Genomic DNA, 19,390 nt, shown 5'->3' with positions numbered 1-19,390 from the left:
AACATCTCAACATAAAAATTTATGCCACATTTTTTTTATAAATTTTGTTTTGGCAGAGCTAGGAATCAAAACCAAGACCTTGAAAACACTTCAGGAGGTTCTCTACTGGTAATTTATATCCCCAATATGCTGATTCTATAACTTTTAAACCATAAATTTTCTCAACCAATTGCTTTAGGTTTATCCCATTTTTGTTTTTTATATTCTGTCCTTGAGCTTGTGCATTTTTAACCTAGTAGTGTGTCACTGATTTTTATATATTTCTGTTACAGTTCTTAGAATGTGTTTTGGCCTTTGAGTGTAGTCTTCATGAAATGTGTCATTTAAATTTATTATATCTAATTTTATGGTCCAGCATTTTTTGTTGAAAGATTGAGTGTTCTATAAATGTGAATTGCTGCAAGTTGATTGAGTTGTTCAAATCATTCATATCCTTATTGATTTTCCATTTACTTGGTCTAACATTTAATAAGAAAGAAATGTTGAATGTTCCAAAACAAATTATCATTGCTATTTCTATTTTAATTTCTGTCAATTTTTATTTTACTTTGAACTCTTATTCTCTTTGCCGCTATCCTACTATCTGTCATCTGTGTTTCTGGAGAGTCTTTATTCCTTTTGATGGATAATGCTATTTATAAATAAAATCTGATTGCTAACTGGATCAATGCTGCTGGAATGTTACTCTTAGGTTTCTCAGTGAACGGAAATAGGAAATACATATGTTTTTTAACATCTGATACAGCATAGAGATATATGTTTATTGTTTAGATACCTTAAAATGCACGAGTTTTTAACAGTACCTTTAACTCTAAGCAAGAATCATTTTATCCTTATTTCCTTTCTTAATTTTAATTTTTTCTCTAGGTGGCATATTTACCTCCCTTTATTATCAGTATATTTTTTTATATGTTGTTTATGTAAATCCAGTTTAGGATTGCTAACCAAAATCCATGAGTGTGTTAGTTACTTTTTTCTCACTGCTGAGATAAAATACCCAAAATCCAAAATTAGAGGAAGGGGTTTATTTGGCTTATATAGTCCGTAGAGGAGAGCATCTAGCCATTGCACTGACCAGGGCTTCCAGTTTAACAAGGAATAATAGTGATGACAGAAGACAGTTTTGAAAAATTAATTTTATTGGTATATTTTAGGTATACAATGTAATGACACTCATCATTGGAGATTTGTACTTTTACACACACACACACACACACACACACACACACACACACACATTTTTAATGGTACCTGGGCCCTTGCGCTTGCAAGGCAGGTGAAGGAACCACTGAGTCAAATCCCGGCCCTATGTAATATATCTTGATTCTTATTTTTCCCCATTCCCCTGCCATTTCTTCCACCCCTCCAATCCTATTTACAAAGACTTTGCTTCTGTTTCTTCATTTTCTCATGCTAATGCCATTCCCCTTTTTCCTTTCCCCTACCCCTCCCACTTCCACTTCCCCTTTGTACCTTTTCTTCCTGTTTCACATTATCTATTATAATTTTGATCCATATTTACACCTACAGTTTCTTATACCAGAGAAACTATTCAGTATTTTCTGTTTGTTTCACTTAAGAATATTGCTTCAGTGTCCATCCATTTAACTATAAATGACTATAATTTCTCATTCTTTGTGACTGATTAGTACTCCATTTTATAAAAACAACAACAACATTTTCTTTATCCAGACTCCAGGTGATGGGCAACTGGGCTGTTTCCAAGTTTGAGCTATGACAAATTGCTGCTATGAACATAGGTGCACATACATTGCTGTGGTATGATTTTTTAAAATTCATTTGGGAAGATACTTTACAGGGGAGTATCTGGGTCAAATGGGACCTTTAATCCTAGTTCTTTGAGGTATCTCTATACTGATTTTCACAGTGGTTGTACCAGTCTGCACTCCCACCAGCAGTAGAGAGGGGTTCCTTTTTCCCCACAGCCTTGCTAGCATTTGTTATCAGTTGATTTCATGATAGCAGCCATTTTTTTCTGGGTGAGGTGAAACCTCAGCATTGTTTTCATTTGTATCTCTAGGATGAGCAGTGATGTTGAACAGTTTTTCATATGTTTATTTGCTATTTTCACTTCTTTGTCTTATAAATGTCTGTTCATTTCAGGTGCCCATTTTTGGACTGGATCTTTAAACTTAGGAGATCTGATTTTTTAAACTTCTTTATATATTCTAGATAGTAGATTTTTGTGGAATAGCTGGTAATTTTTTTTTCCCACATTGTGGGTTGTCTCTTCATCCTCTTAGGGGTTTCTCTTGCTGTGTGTAAGCTTTTTAATGAGATCCCATTTGTCGTTTCTTTCTGCTAGTTCATGTGCAACTGGGATTTTGTTCATGAAATCTTTTACTATGCCATTGTCTTTAAGAGTTCTACCTAACCTCTCTTCCAGTCTGCTGAGTGTTTCTATTTTAATATTTAGATCTTTAATCCATTTCAATTTTAATTTAGTGCATGGTGAGAGATACAGATCTAGTTTTAATCTTTGGATTGTTGAAACCCAATTTTTCCAGCACCATTTTTTTTTTTTTTTTTTTTTTTTTTTTTTTTTTTCTGCTGTTTTTTTTTTTTTGGTACCGGGGATTGAAGTTGGGTCCTTGTGCTTGCAAGGCAGGCCACCGAACCTCTGAGCTAAATCCCCGGCTCTCCAGCACCGTTTATTAAAGAAGCTATCTTTCCTCCAATGGTAATGTCTCGTTTTTTTTGTTGAAGATGAAGTGGCTGAGTGTGTCTGAAGTTGTTTCTACATATTCTAGTGGGTTCCACTGAACCTCAGGTCTGCTTGTTTGCCAATACCATACTCTCTTAAATACAGTAGTTTGTAATATGCTTTAAGTTGGGTATATGATACCCGCTACCTTGTCTTGTTGCCTAGAGTTGCTTTTGCTATTCTAGGTCTCTTCTTACTCCAAATGAATTTTTGGATTGTTTTCTCAAGGTCTGTGAAGTATGCTGCTGGAAATTTAATTGGGATTGCATTGAATCTATATAGCAGTTTTGGAAGTACAACCATTTTCACTGTATTGGTTCTTCCTCCCGAGCAGTAAGGGATGTCTTTCCAATTTTTCATATCCCCTTTGATCTCTTTTTTCAGAGTGCTATGGTTTTCAGAGTAGAGGTCTTTGATGTTTTTCACTAGGTTGATTCTTAAGTATTTCCTTTTTCTTGGATGCTGTTGTGAAGGAGTTGTTTCTCTAGTTCCTCTTTCCATGAGTCTGTTTTCCTGTAGAGGAAAGCTATTGATTTTTGTGTGTTAACCTTGTATCCAGCTACTTTACTGTATTTAGTTATTAATCTATAAGACATTTGATGGAGTTCTTGGAGCCTTCTACATAGAGTATCATGTCGTCTGCAAATAATGACAGTTTGACTTCTTCATTTCCTATCTTTATTCATTTTATTTCTTTCTCTTGCCTAATTGCTGTGTCTAATACTTCCAAAATTATACTGAACAAGATAATGGGCATCCTTGTCTTGTTTATGATTCAGTGTGAAGCATGTCAGTTTTTGACCATTTAGTATGATACTGGCTGTTGGTTTTTTTATCAATAACTTTTATTCGGTTGAGTTAGAGACTCTATTCCAATTTTTTGTAGGGTTTTTACTGTGTGTGTTGGATTTTGTCACATGCTTCTGCATCTATTGAGATACGTTTTTGTCTTTGTCTCTATTAATATAGAACGTTATGTTTATTGATTTGCATATGCTGAACGATCTCTGCATCCCTGGGATGAATCCCCCTTGATCAGGGTATATGACCTTCTGCATTCTATTTGCCAGTACCTTATTAAGGATTTTTGCATCTGTGTTAATTAGTGAGATTGGCCTATAATTCTCTTTTTCGGTTGGGTCTTTCTCTGCTTTGGGGATCAGGATGATGCTTGCTTTCAGGAATGAATTTGGGAGTATTGCTTCCCTTTCAGTTTCATTGAAGAGTTTAAACAGTACTGGCAGTAGTTCCTTTCTAAATGTTTTGTAGAATTCATCAGTGAAGGTATCAGGGCCTAGGCTTTTCTTAGCTGGTAAGTTTTCAATTACATTTTCCATATCATTGATTGATATTGGGTTGTTTAGAATTTTTATGTCTTCCTCGTTCAACTTTGGTAATTCATACCTTTCTAGTAATCTGTCTACTTCTTCTGTGTATAGCTTGTCGAAACAGGTGTTGGGCCCATTGTAATTTCATCCTTTTCAATCCTGATTGCATGGATTTGTGTCTTTTCTCTCTTTTTTGATAAGATTGGCTAAGGGTTTTTAAATTTTGTGTATTCTTTGAAAGAAGCAACTTTTTGATTCATTGATTTTTTTTTTTTGGTATCATTCTCTTAGTTTCCATTGAACTGATTTCTGCTCTGATCTATATTATTTCCTCCCTTGTATGAAATTTGGGTTTGTCCTGCTCTTCTTTTTCTAGAAGTTTGAGGTTCAGCATCAGGTTGTTTATTTGAGCTCACTCTGCTTTCCTATAATGAGTACTCACTGCTATGAATTTCCCTCCTAAAACTGTTATCATTGTGTTCCATCAATGCAGGTATATTGTGTTGACATTTTCATTTCATTATAGAAACCAATTTTTTTGTTTGTTTGTTTTGGTACTGGGGATTGAACTTGGGTCCTTGCGCTTGCAAGGCATTCCATTGAACCGCTGAGCTAAATCCCCAGCCCCTTAGAAACCGATTTCTTTAATTTCCTCTCTGACCCATTGGTTATTCAGAAGTGTGTTGATCAATTTCCATGTTTTTATGAAATTCTTATGGTTTCTTTTGCTACTGATCTCCAATTTCACCACACTACGGTGTTATACAGGAGATAGTTTCAGTTCCTTTGCACTTACTTGAACATGTTCTATGAGCAAGTATGTGTTCTATTTTGGAGAATGGTCCATTTGCAGCTGAAAAGAATATGTATTCTGATTTTGTGGGGTCGAACACTGTAAACATCTGTTAAGTTCATTTGTTCAGGAGTTTGATAGAGTTCTCATATTTTGTTGTTTATTATCTGTCTAGTTGTATCTGTTTGTGACTGCGGTCTCCCACTATTATTGCATTATAGCTTATTTGATTTTTCACATCCATTAGAACTGTTCTGCACATGTGTTCCAGGATCTTGTAATTAACAGATCACACCTAGTTTTCCAGCCAGTTTTGCCACATCCTAACCTCCAGTGTCAGTAATAAAATGTTAAGAAAATTTCCTTCCATTCATAGTTTGCTGAAAAAAAAAAATCTATGGCCTAAATTTGACAAATGCCATTTTGATATCCACTGAGCTCAGAATATTTTTTCTCACTTAGCTTGTGTTGTGGTTTGAATATAGCTCCCAAAGCCTGTGTGTTAAAAACTTTGTAACATGCAGAAGTGTTGAGAGGTGTGATCTTTAAGAAGTGATTAGAGCAAAGGCCATTATCTCAGGAGTAGTATAGCTATCATGGGAACTGGTGGTCCCATAAAAAGATAAATTTCTCCTCCCATCTTTTACTGTCTTTGGTGTGCTATTTTGTCATTCGTTAGTTTCCACTATGTTATGACATATTGTAATAAGATGGCATCACCATATGACACCCCTTGACCTTGACTTCACATCTAGATTTGTGATCCAAGTAAACTTCTATTGTTTATAAATTACCTACTATAGCATTCTTTTTTAGAAAATGGATTGAGATAGTCTTTTAACATGGTGAGCTGTATTAATACTTAGATATTAATCAAAATATAAACTCCATTAGTTATGATATATTATCTATTTTATGTGTTTTTAAATTTGAACATGTTAAAGTTATTAATCATTTTACATCTATTTTTATGAGGAATGTTGATAAATAATTTTGTTTTCTTGACATGTTTTTGTCTTGTTTTGGAATTAGGATAATGCTGATTCAATAGAATGAGTAGAAAAGTGTTTTCATATTTTGTCAAACATTGTCTATAATTACAATTTTTTTCTTTAAATATTTGTTAAAATTCACAGTGAATCTTTCTGGTACTGAGGGGATTTTTTTTTTGGAAAGACTTTTCCAATACTTTTACATTTTTTAATAGATGAAAGATTACTCAAGTTATCTATTTTTTCTTTAGTGAGTTTTGGTAGTTTGTGTTTGTTAAGAAATTGGTCAGTTATGTCTAAATTGTTAAATTTCCACTCTAAGTTGTAGAGTGTTTTAGTATTTTTGTTCTGTCTTTTGGGTGGCTGTGAAGCTGATGAGTGATATCTCCTTTTATTCCTTATATTGTTACTTTGTCCCCCACCCACCCATTTGCTAGTATTCTTACAGATTTCTCAACTTTATTGATTTTTTTTAAATGAGCCTGTTTGGTCAGATTTTTCTCGATTTTATGTAATAAATGTATCAATTTCTTTTCTAATCTTTACATTTTCTTCCACTAGCTTTGTATATAAATGCTCCCCTTTCTTTAGTTTTTATAGTTATTGAATTTATATCTTAATTTTCATTATTCATTTTGCTATACATTTCCTTTTAATCTCTGCCTTGTCTTCATTCCCCTAAATTTTTATATTTTATTACATCTGAGTTCTTCATTTAGAAGTTTTTCTTTTAGAATTTTTTTTGATTAAGCATTTGTAAATGTGTTGTTTAACTTCTAAAAGCTGGAAACTTTTCCATTCTTTTTGTTATTGCTTTATAAGTTACTTTATGTATGACCTGGAAATATCCTACTTTTTTCTTTCTTTTTTTTTTTTGGTACTTGATCAAACTCGGGTCCTTGCACTTGCAAGGCAGGTGGTGGTACCACTGAGCTAAATCCCCAGCCTAATTTTTTCTATTTTAAAAAATTTCTTACAATATAATATATGGCCCCAAATATACTCTATATTTTACAAATTTTTCTTATTTGGTACCCAAGATTGAACTTGGGACCTTGTTCTTGCAAGTCGGGCAGAATCAGTGAGCTAAATCCCTGGCCCTGTGCTATATATTTTAATGCTTCATATACACTTATGAAAAATATATGTTCTGCTGTTGTTGAATAGTTTATTTTATAAATATCGATTGCATCATGGTAGTTCATAGTGATGTTCAAGTTATGTGTATCCTTAAGGATTTCCTGCTTTTGTCATTTTGCAAGAGAAGAATGTTTATGTTTCCAAAAGTAATTGTAGATTTTGCAATTTCTTCTTTCGTATTGATCAGTCTTTAACTCGTTTTGAAATTACTGTATCAAATTCATGTACATTCACAATTATTTCATCTAATTGGGGAATTGACTTCTGTATAATTATACACTCTTACCAGCTAATCTTTCTTGTTTTAGGACTACTTTGTCTGAGACCATATTTTTATTAAATTTTGCCTATATTCTTGTTTTCATTGCCTACATTTCTCCATCCTTTCAATTTTAGTCTACATAGGAATTTATATTTAAAGTGAGTTTCTTGCAGGTGACATATATTTGACTTCTGTATTTAGATCATTTGTCTTTTGGGTGATTTCTTTTGATTTAGCTGGATTAAAATTTCCATTTTGCTATTTTTATTGTTGTTAGACTTTGTTAATTTTTCTCACTTCTTTTTTCCCCCACTTACCTGTTTCTGCCTTTACCTTCCTTTTTAATTTTTAGTGGTCCTACTTGTATTAACACTATGTATGTATATGTCTCGAAATGAGACAGTATGCTACTTCACATGTAGTGTAGAGGGCTTTATAACAGTTCCTCCCTCACCCCATTTTTATTATAATCATGTCATTATTTTCATTGATTAAACATTTAAAATAAACATGATGAATTTTACAGGTTATTTTATTCAATTTGTAATATTTTTTGTCTTTGTATCAATCTACATTTCTGACTGTATCATATTATATTTTAAAAACTCTCACATTTCTTATAGATATCTGCTAGTCTCATTTTTGTTAGGTTAGAAAATCTTTTCCCTTCCTTCCTTTGTGTTTGAGTGATTTTTACTGTTGAGGGTAGAACACTTGATTGAGAGTTCTCATTTGTTTTGTTTTCTTTTAATGCTTTAAAGATAATTGTTTCATTATCCTCTGGCTTGTCTGGTTTCTGATGACAAATGTTAATCTCAGCCATAATTCTTTTTTGGTAAATGTGTTTAATTTGGCTGACTTCATGGCTTTCTTTTGTCTTCAGTGGTTTTCAGGGGTGCCATATTTTTTTCCTATATCTCTTGGTGTCCTTTAATGTTTTTGAAAGTTTGATTTGGTAACTCACTAATTTAGGAATCCTCAAGCATTTTAAAAAACATTTTTCTACTTCATTCCCCTTATTCAAAGATTGCAGTTCCATAAATATTAGTTTGTCTGACATCTCACAGCTTATATATGCTTTCTTCTGGTTTTGTATTATTTTTTCTCATTGTTTTTCAGTTAATGTATTTTCTATTGACCTATCATCATTCTCATTAATTATTTTGCTTTGTAAATTATAATGATAAACTTGTTGAAGGTTTTATTCTTCTTCGTATTTCTGGTGTATTCCTATTTCCATATATCTACATAATATGTATCTGGTGCAGCATTTTTTGGTTTTTATTATAGCCTTTAACATAAATTATAATTGTTTAAGTGTCCTTTGATAATTTCATCATCTGTATCATATCTGAATTGTCTTGATGATTATTTTGTTTTGTAGATTTATTATTTTGCCTTTTTATATCCCTGTGATTTTGTTGTTGAAAAACTGACATACTAAAAAGAGCTACACAAACTGATTGTTTTTTAATGTCTAGAGATGAGCATACTTTTTTCTTTGTTAGACTTATGGTGTAGAATGTGTTAATCTAGTTAAGTCATGCTGTATTCCAGTGCTGTTTTTCTTATTAGTATGATGGTGAGGGTTAAAGGAGTTGTTAGGCTTTTTGATAATCCTCATCTTAGGCCAGCATTAATAACCTAGTTCTCCTGTGGTGCAGCACTTCTAATTTTTCTTCTCCATTTTTGTAGACATATTCCAAGGGACAAGCACCTATTCTTGCCCTACTTCATAGACAGAGCCCTGTTCTTCTTTGCCTGTCCTAGCTTTTTTCTTTCTGAGGTAGAGCTGAGGAAATAAAGATAGGTTGTAATGACACAAGGATATTCTGTTTTTGCCTTCTTTATTACCTTAAAACTTGAGGTCAGATTTCTGCTTAGCACTCCACATAGGCATGTTCATCACATAAGGAATGTGTGTATTAGAAAGTTGCCTTTAATTTTCTATTCTATCTTAATCCCTTTTCAGTACTGAACATAACAAGATAAAATAATCTCCAGGGTTTGTAGGGACACTAAATACTAGCTTTTAATAATGTCTAATTTGAGACACCCCTCCCCCCAGCAATACCTAGAAATGTTCAGCAATTGATCTAATCACTTCAGGGTCCAAGAAAAGCAGTCTTGCAAGCTACCTCATTATGATATCACTTCTACTAAGCAGTTATGGCATGGGAATGAAACAACTTCTTAATCCATAAAGATACCTCTGGAGTTCCAAAACCAAAACAGATAATTGAGATAATCTATTGGATCTTAACCCATTTTGGCTATGAATAAAAAGCTGGCCTCCTTTTATACGGAGGCAAGTCGAAACCTCTTCATCGTAGTGATTCTCCTCTTGCTGGATACCTTTCTTATTGTTCATTCCTATTCTGCATAAAATATTGGTTTATGCCTCACATTGATACATCTTGATTTTGTTGTTGTTTGGATGAGAATCACAAAACTACTTGCCAGGTCCAGTTGAAGCCACATCTTTTTTGGGGTAACTTCTCAGATTTTGTGCAGTGGCATTTCAACAAGTGTTTGAGACTAGTTTTATTCCTCTTCCTCTTTAAATGTAGATTTATACCACAGAAAGTACATGGTATGAGTTTTAGATGGAATCTACTGTTGGTTGTTGTTCCTTTCCTTTAGTGTTTCTGCATGCTCACTTAGGCTATGGTTTATCGTTATTTTTTCTTTATTTTTGTTTTTAGCATTCCTCTGCAGATCAAGGCCTCTGTTCTATAGGAGAAATAGAGCTGATATATCTGGTTAGAATTTTGGAAGTGGGTACTGTTCTACCCACCCAGCACTTTGGAAGAATATTTTCTAGAATTATTCTTGATTTCTCTGTTAGCAGCTGATAGGTTTCTTAGATCAAAAACTACAAAGGATGGAACACACCTGTGCCTTACAGGGCACTCTAAAGCTTCATATCTTAATGCTGTCCCATAATTAACCTTCAGAGAATTGTTAAATATTTCCAGTAGACACTTACCATCTTATTTATATAGCATGTGGTGTTATATATATCAAGTTAGGAAGTTTTGCTATGGAGGCACCTCTCTCCAGATTTAGTTTTTTCTGTTGAGACCTTGGTTCTCTTTTGGGTTTAAGGAAATTGTTAGTCTCCTGTTAATCTACTTTTTGTTATCTAAAGGTAGGCATAAAGCTCTTTCAGGCTCTTTTCATCTCTGAACTGTTACTTTTATTGTATTAGTATATTTAGCTATCTAATAATGTTCTCATGAACATTTTCCTTGTTTGGATTTAGAATCTGGGTTTCACTAAGTTGTATGAAATAAGTTGGAGAGTATCACTTATTTGTTTGCTTATTTATTTGTTTATTTATTTATTTATTTATTTATGTGGGGAGTACTGAGGACCAAACCTGGGACCTTGCTCTTATGAGGCAGGTGGTAGAACCACTGAGCTAAATCCCCAGTCCTGTGTCTATTCTTTGAATACACTCATGAATACATCTAGACATTTTTAATGCTTGGATAAGAGGAGGTAATTCTTTTAATAGAATTTCAATTTGTATAATGTGGAATATATTTTTTAAAATCTGGTTAATTTTTCTCTTCCTGTGCCAATTTGATAAAAATCCCACTATTTTTCTGGCTGTCACAATGGGTGAACAAATGTTTATCCATATTATTTGAAGGAGAAAAAAATTCATAAGTAGATACTTCTACTCTACTTTTGTACCCCATAGATTTCTTTCCACCTGCATTCCCTCTATATCTTTTATTTCCCTGAAGTCTTCTCATAGTCATTATATTTTACTCCTGTTCTGGGTTCTTTCAATGGTATGGTGTCACTTTGCAGGCATGGGCCATGTTGATTTTGTGGAAGGAATCCAATTCACATTTATGAGTTAGCCTCGAGACAAAAGCTCCTATATTCTTTATGAAAAGCAGTGAAATTGATTGAATACCTAAAATTTATTAAACACTTGACAGCGATTTCATCAGAGACGTGATTTTAGTTTTCTAGACTTAGTTTATAATGTAGCTAATCAGCAGAGTCCTTAATATTCCACTATAACCCTGCTTTAAATTGATGAAAAAGTGATAACATTATTGATTTAATAGATTTGAATTATACTTCAAAAGTCTGTACTGTTCACAGACTTTTTCCTATTTTATTCTCCATATAAATGTATTATAGGTGTTACCCTCATATTGAAGATTAGGGAACATGATTCTCAAAGAGATCAAATCATCTGCTTAATTTTAAAAAAGAAGTTAAGGGCTGGGAATTTAGCTCAGTGGCACTGTGTCTTCCTGTGCAAGCACAAGGTCCTGAGTTCAATCTCCAGTACCAAAAAAAAAAAAAAAAAAAAAAAAAGAAGCAAAGAAAGAAAAATCAATAAATAAAATAAAATAAAAAAGGAAGTGATAGTTTTCACTGTATTCTAAATCTGTTGTAATTCTTATATACCATGCTGCCACGTCATATCAAGCTCTCTCTACTTATTGTGTTCTATACTGTTTATGTCAGCTCAAGCATAGACTATAACACAGAGTGAACTATATTAAGGTTAGTTGAAAATTCACTAAAAACTTCAAAGAATGTTGCTGCCAAATATAGTTCGTGTTTTTTTCTGAAAAAGTAATTTAAGTCAGAAGGAATTGCTTATGCTGTCTAAGGATACTTTCTTTGATGCAAGCAATAGAATTCTCTTTGGTGCATCTATCATTGCACTTTTCATGGCTTTTACCTCAGGATTTTCTAATGAATTTCCATGGCACCTTGCTAAAAGTAATTGACAGTGTAGATTTGAGGTGAATCCAGGGCAGAAAAATTTCAGCTAAAAATTAACAGATGCAAAACTCAGAATTGTTTTTTAAGAAAGCAAGCGCGAGACAGTAGATCTAACTTTTGTAGACAAAATCTACTAAAAGATATTGTTAAAATAAGAATGTGAGGCTTTGACTAATTCTTTTTTTAAAACATGTATTTTTATATAATATTTACATTCCTTGTGTGCATTTGGTGCATTGTATAACCCATCTTAATTTCTTCATTTTTTATTTTTATTTTTACTGTGGGTTTCTCATGTAAAGGAAACAATGCTATTTAAGATTGCCTCTTTTATTTTACTTAATGATATGCTTTCAAGGTGCATCCACTTCCCTCTAAATGACTAAAGTTTATCTTTATGGCAGAGTCATACTCTGCTGTGTGTAAATACCACGTTTTCATTATGAGTTCATCTCTTGAAGGGCGCATAGACTGCTTCCAAGATTTAGCTACTGTGAATCGTGCTTCTAACATGATGTACATATATTACTGCAATATGATATTTTTGAATCTTTTGGGACAATACCTAGAAGGGTAATAGCTTGGCCAAGTGGAAGTTTGGGAGTACTCTTCCTGGATCAGTTTTAATAAAGAGCTTGAGGGATATTGGTGTTTGATCTTCCCTGAAATTTTCGTGGAATTCTGCAGTAAAGTTATCCAGACTTGTGCTTTTCTTACTTGGTCCTTTCAAAAAATTACTGCTTCAGTTTAATTGCTTGTTATTGAATTATTTAGAGTTTTTAAATCTTATTGTTTGAATTTTGGCAATTCATATGTATCTAGGAGCCTATCCATTTCTTCTGACTTCTCCAATATATTGGCGTTTATGATTGTGAGGTAATTGTTTATAAACTTTATTTTGGCATTGTCTGTTGGGTCTTTTCTCTCCTTTTTGTCTTTTTTGGGTAGATTGGTAAATGTTTGTCTATTTTATTCATTCTTTCGAAGAACCAACTCTTTGATTCAATGAGTATATTTTTCAGGGGGGCATTTAACTTCATTGCTTTCTGCTCTGATCTTTATAATTTCCTTCACTTATTAGCTTTGGTTTGGATTATTCTTGCCTTTCTAGCGCCTTGAAGTGCATTAGGTTATTTATAGGACTCAATCTATTTTTATGATGTGGGCATTCACAGGTATAAGTTTCCCTCTCAGTACTGCTTTCACTATGTCCCATAATTTTTTTTTTTTTTTTTTGGTACCGGGGTTTGAACTCAGGTCCTTGCGCTTGCAAGGCAGGCAGCGAAACCACTGAGCTAAATCACTGGCCCATTTCTGGTGTATTTTATTGACATTATTGTTTAGTTTTAAAATTGTTTATTCATTGATTTCTTCTCTAGCCCATTGTTTCCTTAAGAGTATATTGCTTACTTGCCATACCTTTGCATAATCTGCATGTTTTGTCACTGATTTCGAGTTTTATTGTGCTATGATTTGATAACAACAGTGGTAAAACTTCAGTTCTTTCACATTTACTTAAGCTTGGTTTTTGTGTAGTATGCATTCTATTTTACTGAAAATTCTAAATGCTGCTGAGAAGAATGTGTATTCTCTTGTTGGGTGGAACGTTATATAGATATCTGCTAAGTTCATTTTTTCCATGGTTTTGTTCAACTCTAATATTTCTTTTCTTCTTTGTTTTGGTCTAGTTCACCTGTTTTTTTTGCAATAGTGTGGCAGTGAGTTACCCCACTATGATTGTGTTTATGTTTATATGGTCTTTTATGTTCAATAATACTTGTATATGCAGTTGTGTGCATCATTGTTCAGTGCATATAAGTTAGTAATTATTATCTGTTCCTATTAGCTTATTTTCTTAACCAATATGTACTGAACTTCTTTGCCTCTTTTCAACAGTATTAACTTCACATCCACTTTGTCTGAATATAATACAGGTGTACCTGCTCATATTCAAGTTCCTCCATGGAATATAGTTTTTCGTTGTTTCATTTTTAGTCTTTCTGTTTTTTGGGGGGTTAAATATTTTTGTTACATACTGCATACTACTTAGCACTAGATTTTGTTTCAAGATTCATTCTGCTAGTCTACATCTTTTGAGTTGGGGATTGAGTCCATTCACAGAGTTAGTATTGATAGATATTGACTTAACTCTGCTTTTGCCTTATTTTCCTCTTGCTGATTTCTTATTTTTCCTCTTACCTAACTTGTCAGCCTACGGGATGTATTCATTTGATTAGGCCTTTTGTTGTAAGCTTCATTGTCCCTTTTTACGATACCCTTCAGAACTTTTAGGAGGACTGATTTGGTGGTTATACTTTTCTTCAGTTGAATTTTTATCATGAAAATACCTCATTTATCCATAAGGTTTGAAAGATAGTTTTGCAGGATATCCCAGAGTTGGAAATTCTTTTAGTGCTGTAGACACTTCACTCTAGGCTCTCCTGGCCTTGAGGATTTATTTTGAGAAGTCAGCTGTATGTAATGGTGTTACCTTAATAGGTGAAATATTGCTTTCCTCTAACTGCTTTTAAGATGCTGTTCTTGTGTAGGACTTTGAGGATTTTGACTATGATGTGTCCTGAAGAGCTTTTATGCCTGGCTGTTTGAGGCTTTATAAGGCTCACTTATCTCTATATTCCTTTCTTATCCATTATTTGGAAAGTTTTCTGCTACTCCTTCAGTAAAGATTTTTTATGCCATTTGTGCTGTCTTCCGATTTTTTACTATTTCCACTTAATCTTAGTCCTTTTTTTCTTGCATCACCTAGGAGTTGTTTGATTTCATCTTCTCTTATTGTTTTTAACATATCCCTCAGTTCACTGAAAGCAGCCTTGTCTTTTAGTTCTGACACTTTTGCACCTTGGTCACTCTGCTGCTCATCTTTTCAGTAGAATTTTTGATACGCAGTAAATTTCTATTTGGAGCCTTTTTATGGGCTGTAATTGTTTTCTATGTTGGTTATTCATAATTTGACTTGTTTTGTTTAGCTCTGCTGGCTTTTTAGTAGAATCTTCATTACACTTGCTTATTGCTTTATTTAGCCCAATATGTTTACTTTTATCTTTTGTATTCTGGCCACATTCTTTATGCATCTGTTTTGTTATCTTCTCTGATATCGTTTCAAATAATTGAGGTGTGTGGCTCTTGATTTCCTTCCCTTCAATACCCTGTGGATCAGCTCTGAGGGAGTTGAAGTTTTCAGAGCCTTTTTGTTGAATTATCTTTTCTTGTATCTATTTTTATATGTCAAAATGACTGAATACATTTTATTCATTCATTCATGCATCCTAGAATAGTTTTGAACACTTAATAATATCTGAGGCATCAAATATACAGTAATAGGTAGAATGAATGTCTCCTTAATTTTTTTGAAATTTACACTATTAGGACAGAAAGAGAGCCAGATGAGTTATTAAAACTAAGTATGTGATGTCTGAAACTTTGGGATGTTTGAAGTGGTTACCTCTGTTTGTGGAGCACAAGACTGATATGCCATCCATCTGTGATCCATTTCCTACAGATGATTACCCATATGTGTGCCGTACCCCACAACAGTCATGAACACATTTTTGTGTACTTCATTTTTTCACTACCTTGAAAGATGCTTGAGGTTTAAGATAGCTGCTATGCTCATGTATTCTTTACAAAGTTCACTGCAATACTCAGTGGACTACTGAGAAAAGACATTTATAAGCTGACCCTCTCTACCTTCTACTGCATGTATAGAAGATTAATAAGAGTAGATTTAATAAAGGTCACTGAATGCATACAGAGACATTGAATAATTGAGAACTGACATGTAGTTTTTCCCTTTATTTATGCTTTCTTATCCAGCTATTCTAGATGTTTTCAAACAGTGTATCTTGATATGGATGTCTGTACACTTTCCCTTTGTAACCTTCATTTTAAAATTCACTGGAAGGCTCTAGGTTGACTTTGGAAAGAAATCTCTTTTGCAATGTTGAGTGTATCTAAAATTGAAATTTCTAGTAAGTTTCTTTGCTATGATCTACTTTTTTTTTCTTTTTTTGGTACCAAGTATTGGGACCTTGTGCTTTCCAGGCAGGCATGATGTCCCTGAGCTAAATCCTCAGCCCTCTTTGCTATGTTCGACTGAGAAATGTATAGTTTCAAAGATTTATTCAAACATTTTATATACAAAGCAAGTTCTAAAATGAGGAAAATACATTTGAGGTGTAGGGTGACCCACTAACTCTTCTCTGTAGCAAGTTTCTAATCTAATGTGATGATTAAAGAATCTGGCCTTCTTTCAGCTGCCCCAGTTTGAGGCTTTATCTGCATTTCTTGGCTTCCCTTAAATTTTGTTGAGCCAACACTGCTGCCAGACTTAGCCTCTTGAGGCTATATTTGCTTTAACTTTCTCATGTTTCCTCTAGAGGGGAAAGCCTTTGAGAAAGTTTTATTTACTGTATGATGTAAGATTATGCCTTAATTATATAATTATTCAGGATGCTTAGAGTATATAGTTAGATAATAAGTTAATGTTGTTAAATTAAAAATGTCAAACAAATGTTAGAAAAGAGAGTACAGGGAAAATATTAGTATTTAGATAAAAATTCGGTTTATTCAGAATATTACAATGGAGAGGTCATGAGATTTCAGAGATTAATGTTCTAACATGTGAACTCTAGCTTTGTTACTGACCTTGTAGCTACACTTAGGTGTTCATACTTCAGTTTATTCATCAATAGAAAGGGGACAATGATTTTACTTACATGGTGAATTATTGCTATAATGGCATAAGTAATTTATGTAAATCCCTTAGCAGAGTACCTGACTATTAATAAATGTTTAGTGTTTCTTCATTTCTAATTGTTCTTATTTTCTCCCCATACACAGCTCAAATAACATAGACTACATTAAGGAACCGTAAGCATTTAATCTGCGGAATTCAGGTTTAAAATTCACTTGCTTTCCCTCAGTTTTAACTCTATCACTTTTTCTTTTTCTGTTAAATTTCCCACATCATAGCATAAATAGCTGCCTAACAACACTGAGCTAAGATTAAATCACTTTTCATTTGTATACTAAATCCAAAAGGCAGAAAATAGCAAAGTCTTGGATGTGAGGGCCATCTGGCAGTGATATATATCACCCCATTGATCACCAGGGTTGATTCAGCTGATCCCTTCCTCCCTCCCCACTCCATGTGCGTCCCTTGCAAAGCTGTGCTCTTGGTCAAAGAGGGTGACCATCCTGGATAGAGGGAGGAGTGTGTCCTTGGTCAAGGGTATAGAGTAGCTGTGCTCCACTGCTAGAATCTCCAAATAAAGTTTCAAGAAATAAACAAAACCTTGAATGTAGCCCACCTTAACAAATTCTCTGAGGCTTACTTCATAATCTATAAGACCGATGAAATAAGATCCCAGTAAATTATGACAGCTCAGATACTACTGGCTAGTTTGATGTCTTTTATATACGTCTAGTTCTGGTCCATACACATCCTGGGTAATAGAGAAAATAAATTGATGAGATCTTTAATATTCTTTTTCAAGTGAATCCAGTGAAATTTTATAACCCCTTTATTATTTGGAGTAGATTGTCTTTTTGTCTGTAAAAGCCATCCCGATGAAAAAACTGACTAATCTTTAAAATTAAATAATTTCTTAAAAATTAAATAATATTTTCAGTACTTGAGTTTCTACTGTGCGTAAGATATTTTGATACAAATTTTTAGAGGTTTAACAAAATTCAAGGGTTAACCAGGATTTCAAGATGATTACATCATAGGAATGGATAACAATTAAAATTATAATATAGAATTGATCCTTTTAAAGAATTTCTCATAAAGCAATGTGAGAATTCAGAGAAGAAAAGAATTACCTCAGTATTGTTTCGAGGAAGTATGGGATTTAAAAGTGGTTACATTTTAGTGACCATATCGAACACAGCAGAAGAGAAATTTTGAAAAGGAAAGGACTTTTACTCAGAGAGAAGAGCCTAAGCAAAGAACTGGAGACAGCAGGTACTAAATTATGTAATTCAATATGCATGAGATTTGACGTAAAGGTATGAGTCAAGGTTTGACTGTACCATTAAGGGCATTGAATTGCAAACTACGATTTGTTTCATTCCCATATATTCAAAGTTATAGCCATTTTACAGGCTCTTGTAATTATAGGATGTAATGTCATTTTGTACTCAGTCTTTAGTTATTAGATGTATTTTGTTCACTGAACTGAATGAAGGTACTTGACCTTAGCAGCTCCATTTCTCCTGTTGTTAAAACGTATTATCCACACAAAAGATCTAAAAATTATGAGTCTCACGTCATGTCCATATGTGAGATAGAACGAAAGTTTTTAGTGATTCTTTTCATGGCCTACAAATCTTACAAATATTTATGTATTATTCCAAAAGAGAAAAGTAATTTTTAATATGATTACTAAGAAAACAGAGTATATCTGTTAAAACAGCTAATCTATATTGCAGATATTCTAGAGGTTTAGGTTGCTTATACAGGGCATTGCAATACTCTCTGCAGTCATGACATCTTAAAACTCTTTAGTTCTAATAACACTGTCAAGGACAATTTTATTAATAGAAAATAAAAGGATTATGTATTTCCCCCATTCTGCACAGGAAGGTAAGACCGATACTGTTTTTTTTTAAGTTCTTAATTTATCACTTGAACAAAATTTAATCTGCATTTTTGTAGCTGTAAGGACAGAATAAATTCTCCTTTCTAATCTGAGATTTTTTTTTTTACTAATAGAGCATCCTGAAATTACCAAAGTTAAAATCTCAAGGTTAGCATTGAGAAGAGGCATGGAGTAAACAACTTCAAGATAGAATAGGAAATAGAAAACAAATTCAACATAGAGTGCAAAAACTGGGGGAGAATATATTAGAATTATTTAGAAATAGAATTGTTAACTATCACATCCATTTCCGAGTAATGACTATAATTACATCATGAGCCCTAATTAGAATCAGTTCAATGTTAATCTATAGTTTGCACTCAAAATATGATTACATATAGGAAAGATATACTTAAAGAGATATATTATGGATTACCCAGGATTGCACGGTAGTGTTCATTAAATAACCCAGATAGTAGAGCACAAGTTTATATCATCTTAAACAAAACAAGTTTTTCAGTGAATAGAGGAAAATTGGAAATGTTGCTCTAAAATTTTCAACTGCAACAAGTTTGGTAGCCATTGGCAAATCAAGATTTGGAAAATAAGCCTTTTATAAAACATTTTTTATGTGAGTAAAGAGGAATTATCAAATTGACCTCAAATTCACATTCAGCTAACAATGTTATGAAAACCACTGATTGCTCACCAAAGTTTGTTTTCCTTTTCTTTGGTAGATATTTGTCAGGCTTTCTTACAAATGGCCATTATGTAACTTATTTTATAT

At 33.2% G+C, this 19,390-nt stretch overlaps 1 protein-coding gene across 8 annotated transcripts in view; it reads left to right on the top strand.

Moving 5' to 3' along the window:
• Positions 1 to 19,390, top strand: part of LOC104873490 (cytochrome c oxidase subunit 7B, mitochondrial) — a 128,481-nt gene that overhangs the window by 62,780 nt on the left and 46,311 nt on the right. For 4 of the 8 annotated variants that reach the window (XM_010640188.2, XM_010640189.2, XM_010640182.2 and 1 more), the window contains one exon: positions 16,862 to 16,917. The exons of the other annotated variants lie outside the window; for them this stretch is intronic. The gene's annotated coding sequence lies outside the window, so the exon portion shown is untranslated. The remainder of the gene's footprint in view (positions 1 to 16,861; positions 16,918 to 19,390) is intronic. 8 annotated transcript variants of the gene reach the window in all.

The sequence above is a fragment of the Fukomys damarensis genome, unplaced genomic scaffold (genome assembly GCF_012274545.1).
Source record: "Fukomys damarensis isolate Sample0158 unplaced genomic scaffold, DMR_v1.0_HiC HiC_scaffold_35, whole genome shotgun sequence".
Classification (NCBI taxonomy): domain Eukaryota; kingdom Metazoa; phylum Chordata; class Mammalia; order Rodentia; family Bathyergidae; genus Fukomys; species Fukomys damarensis.
Note: the sequence above shows the minus strand (reverse complement) of the source record. Positions and strands in the feature narration are given on the sequence as shown.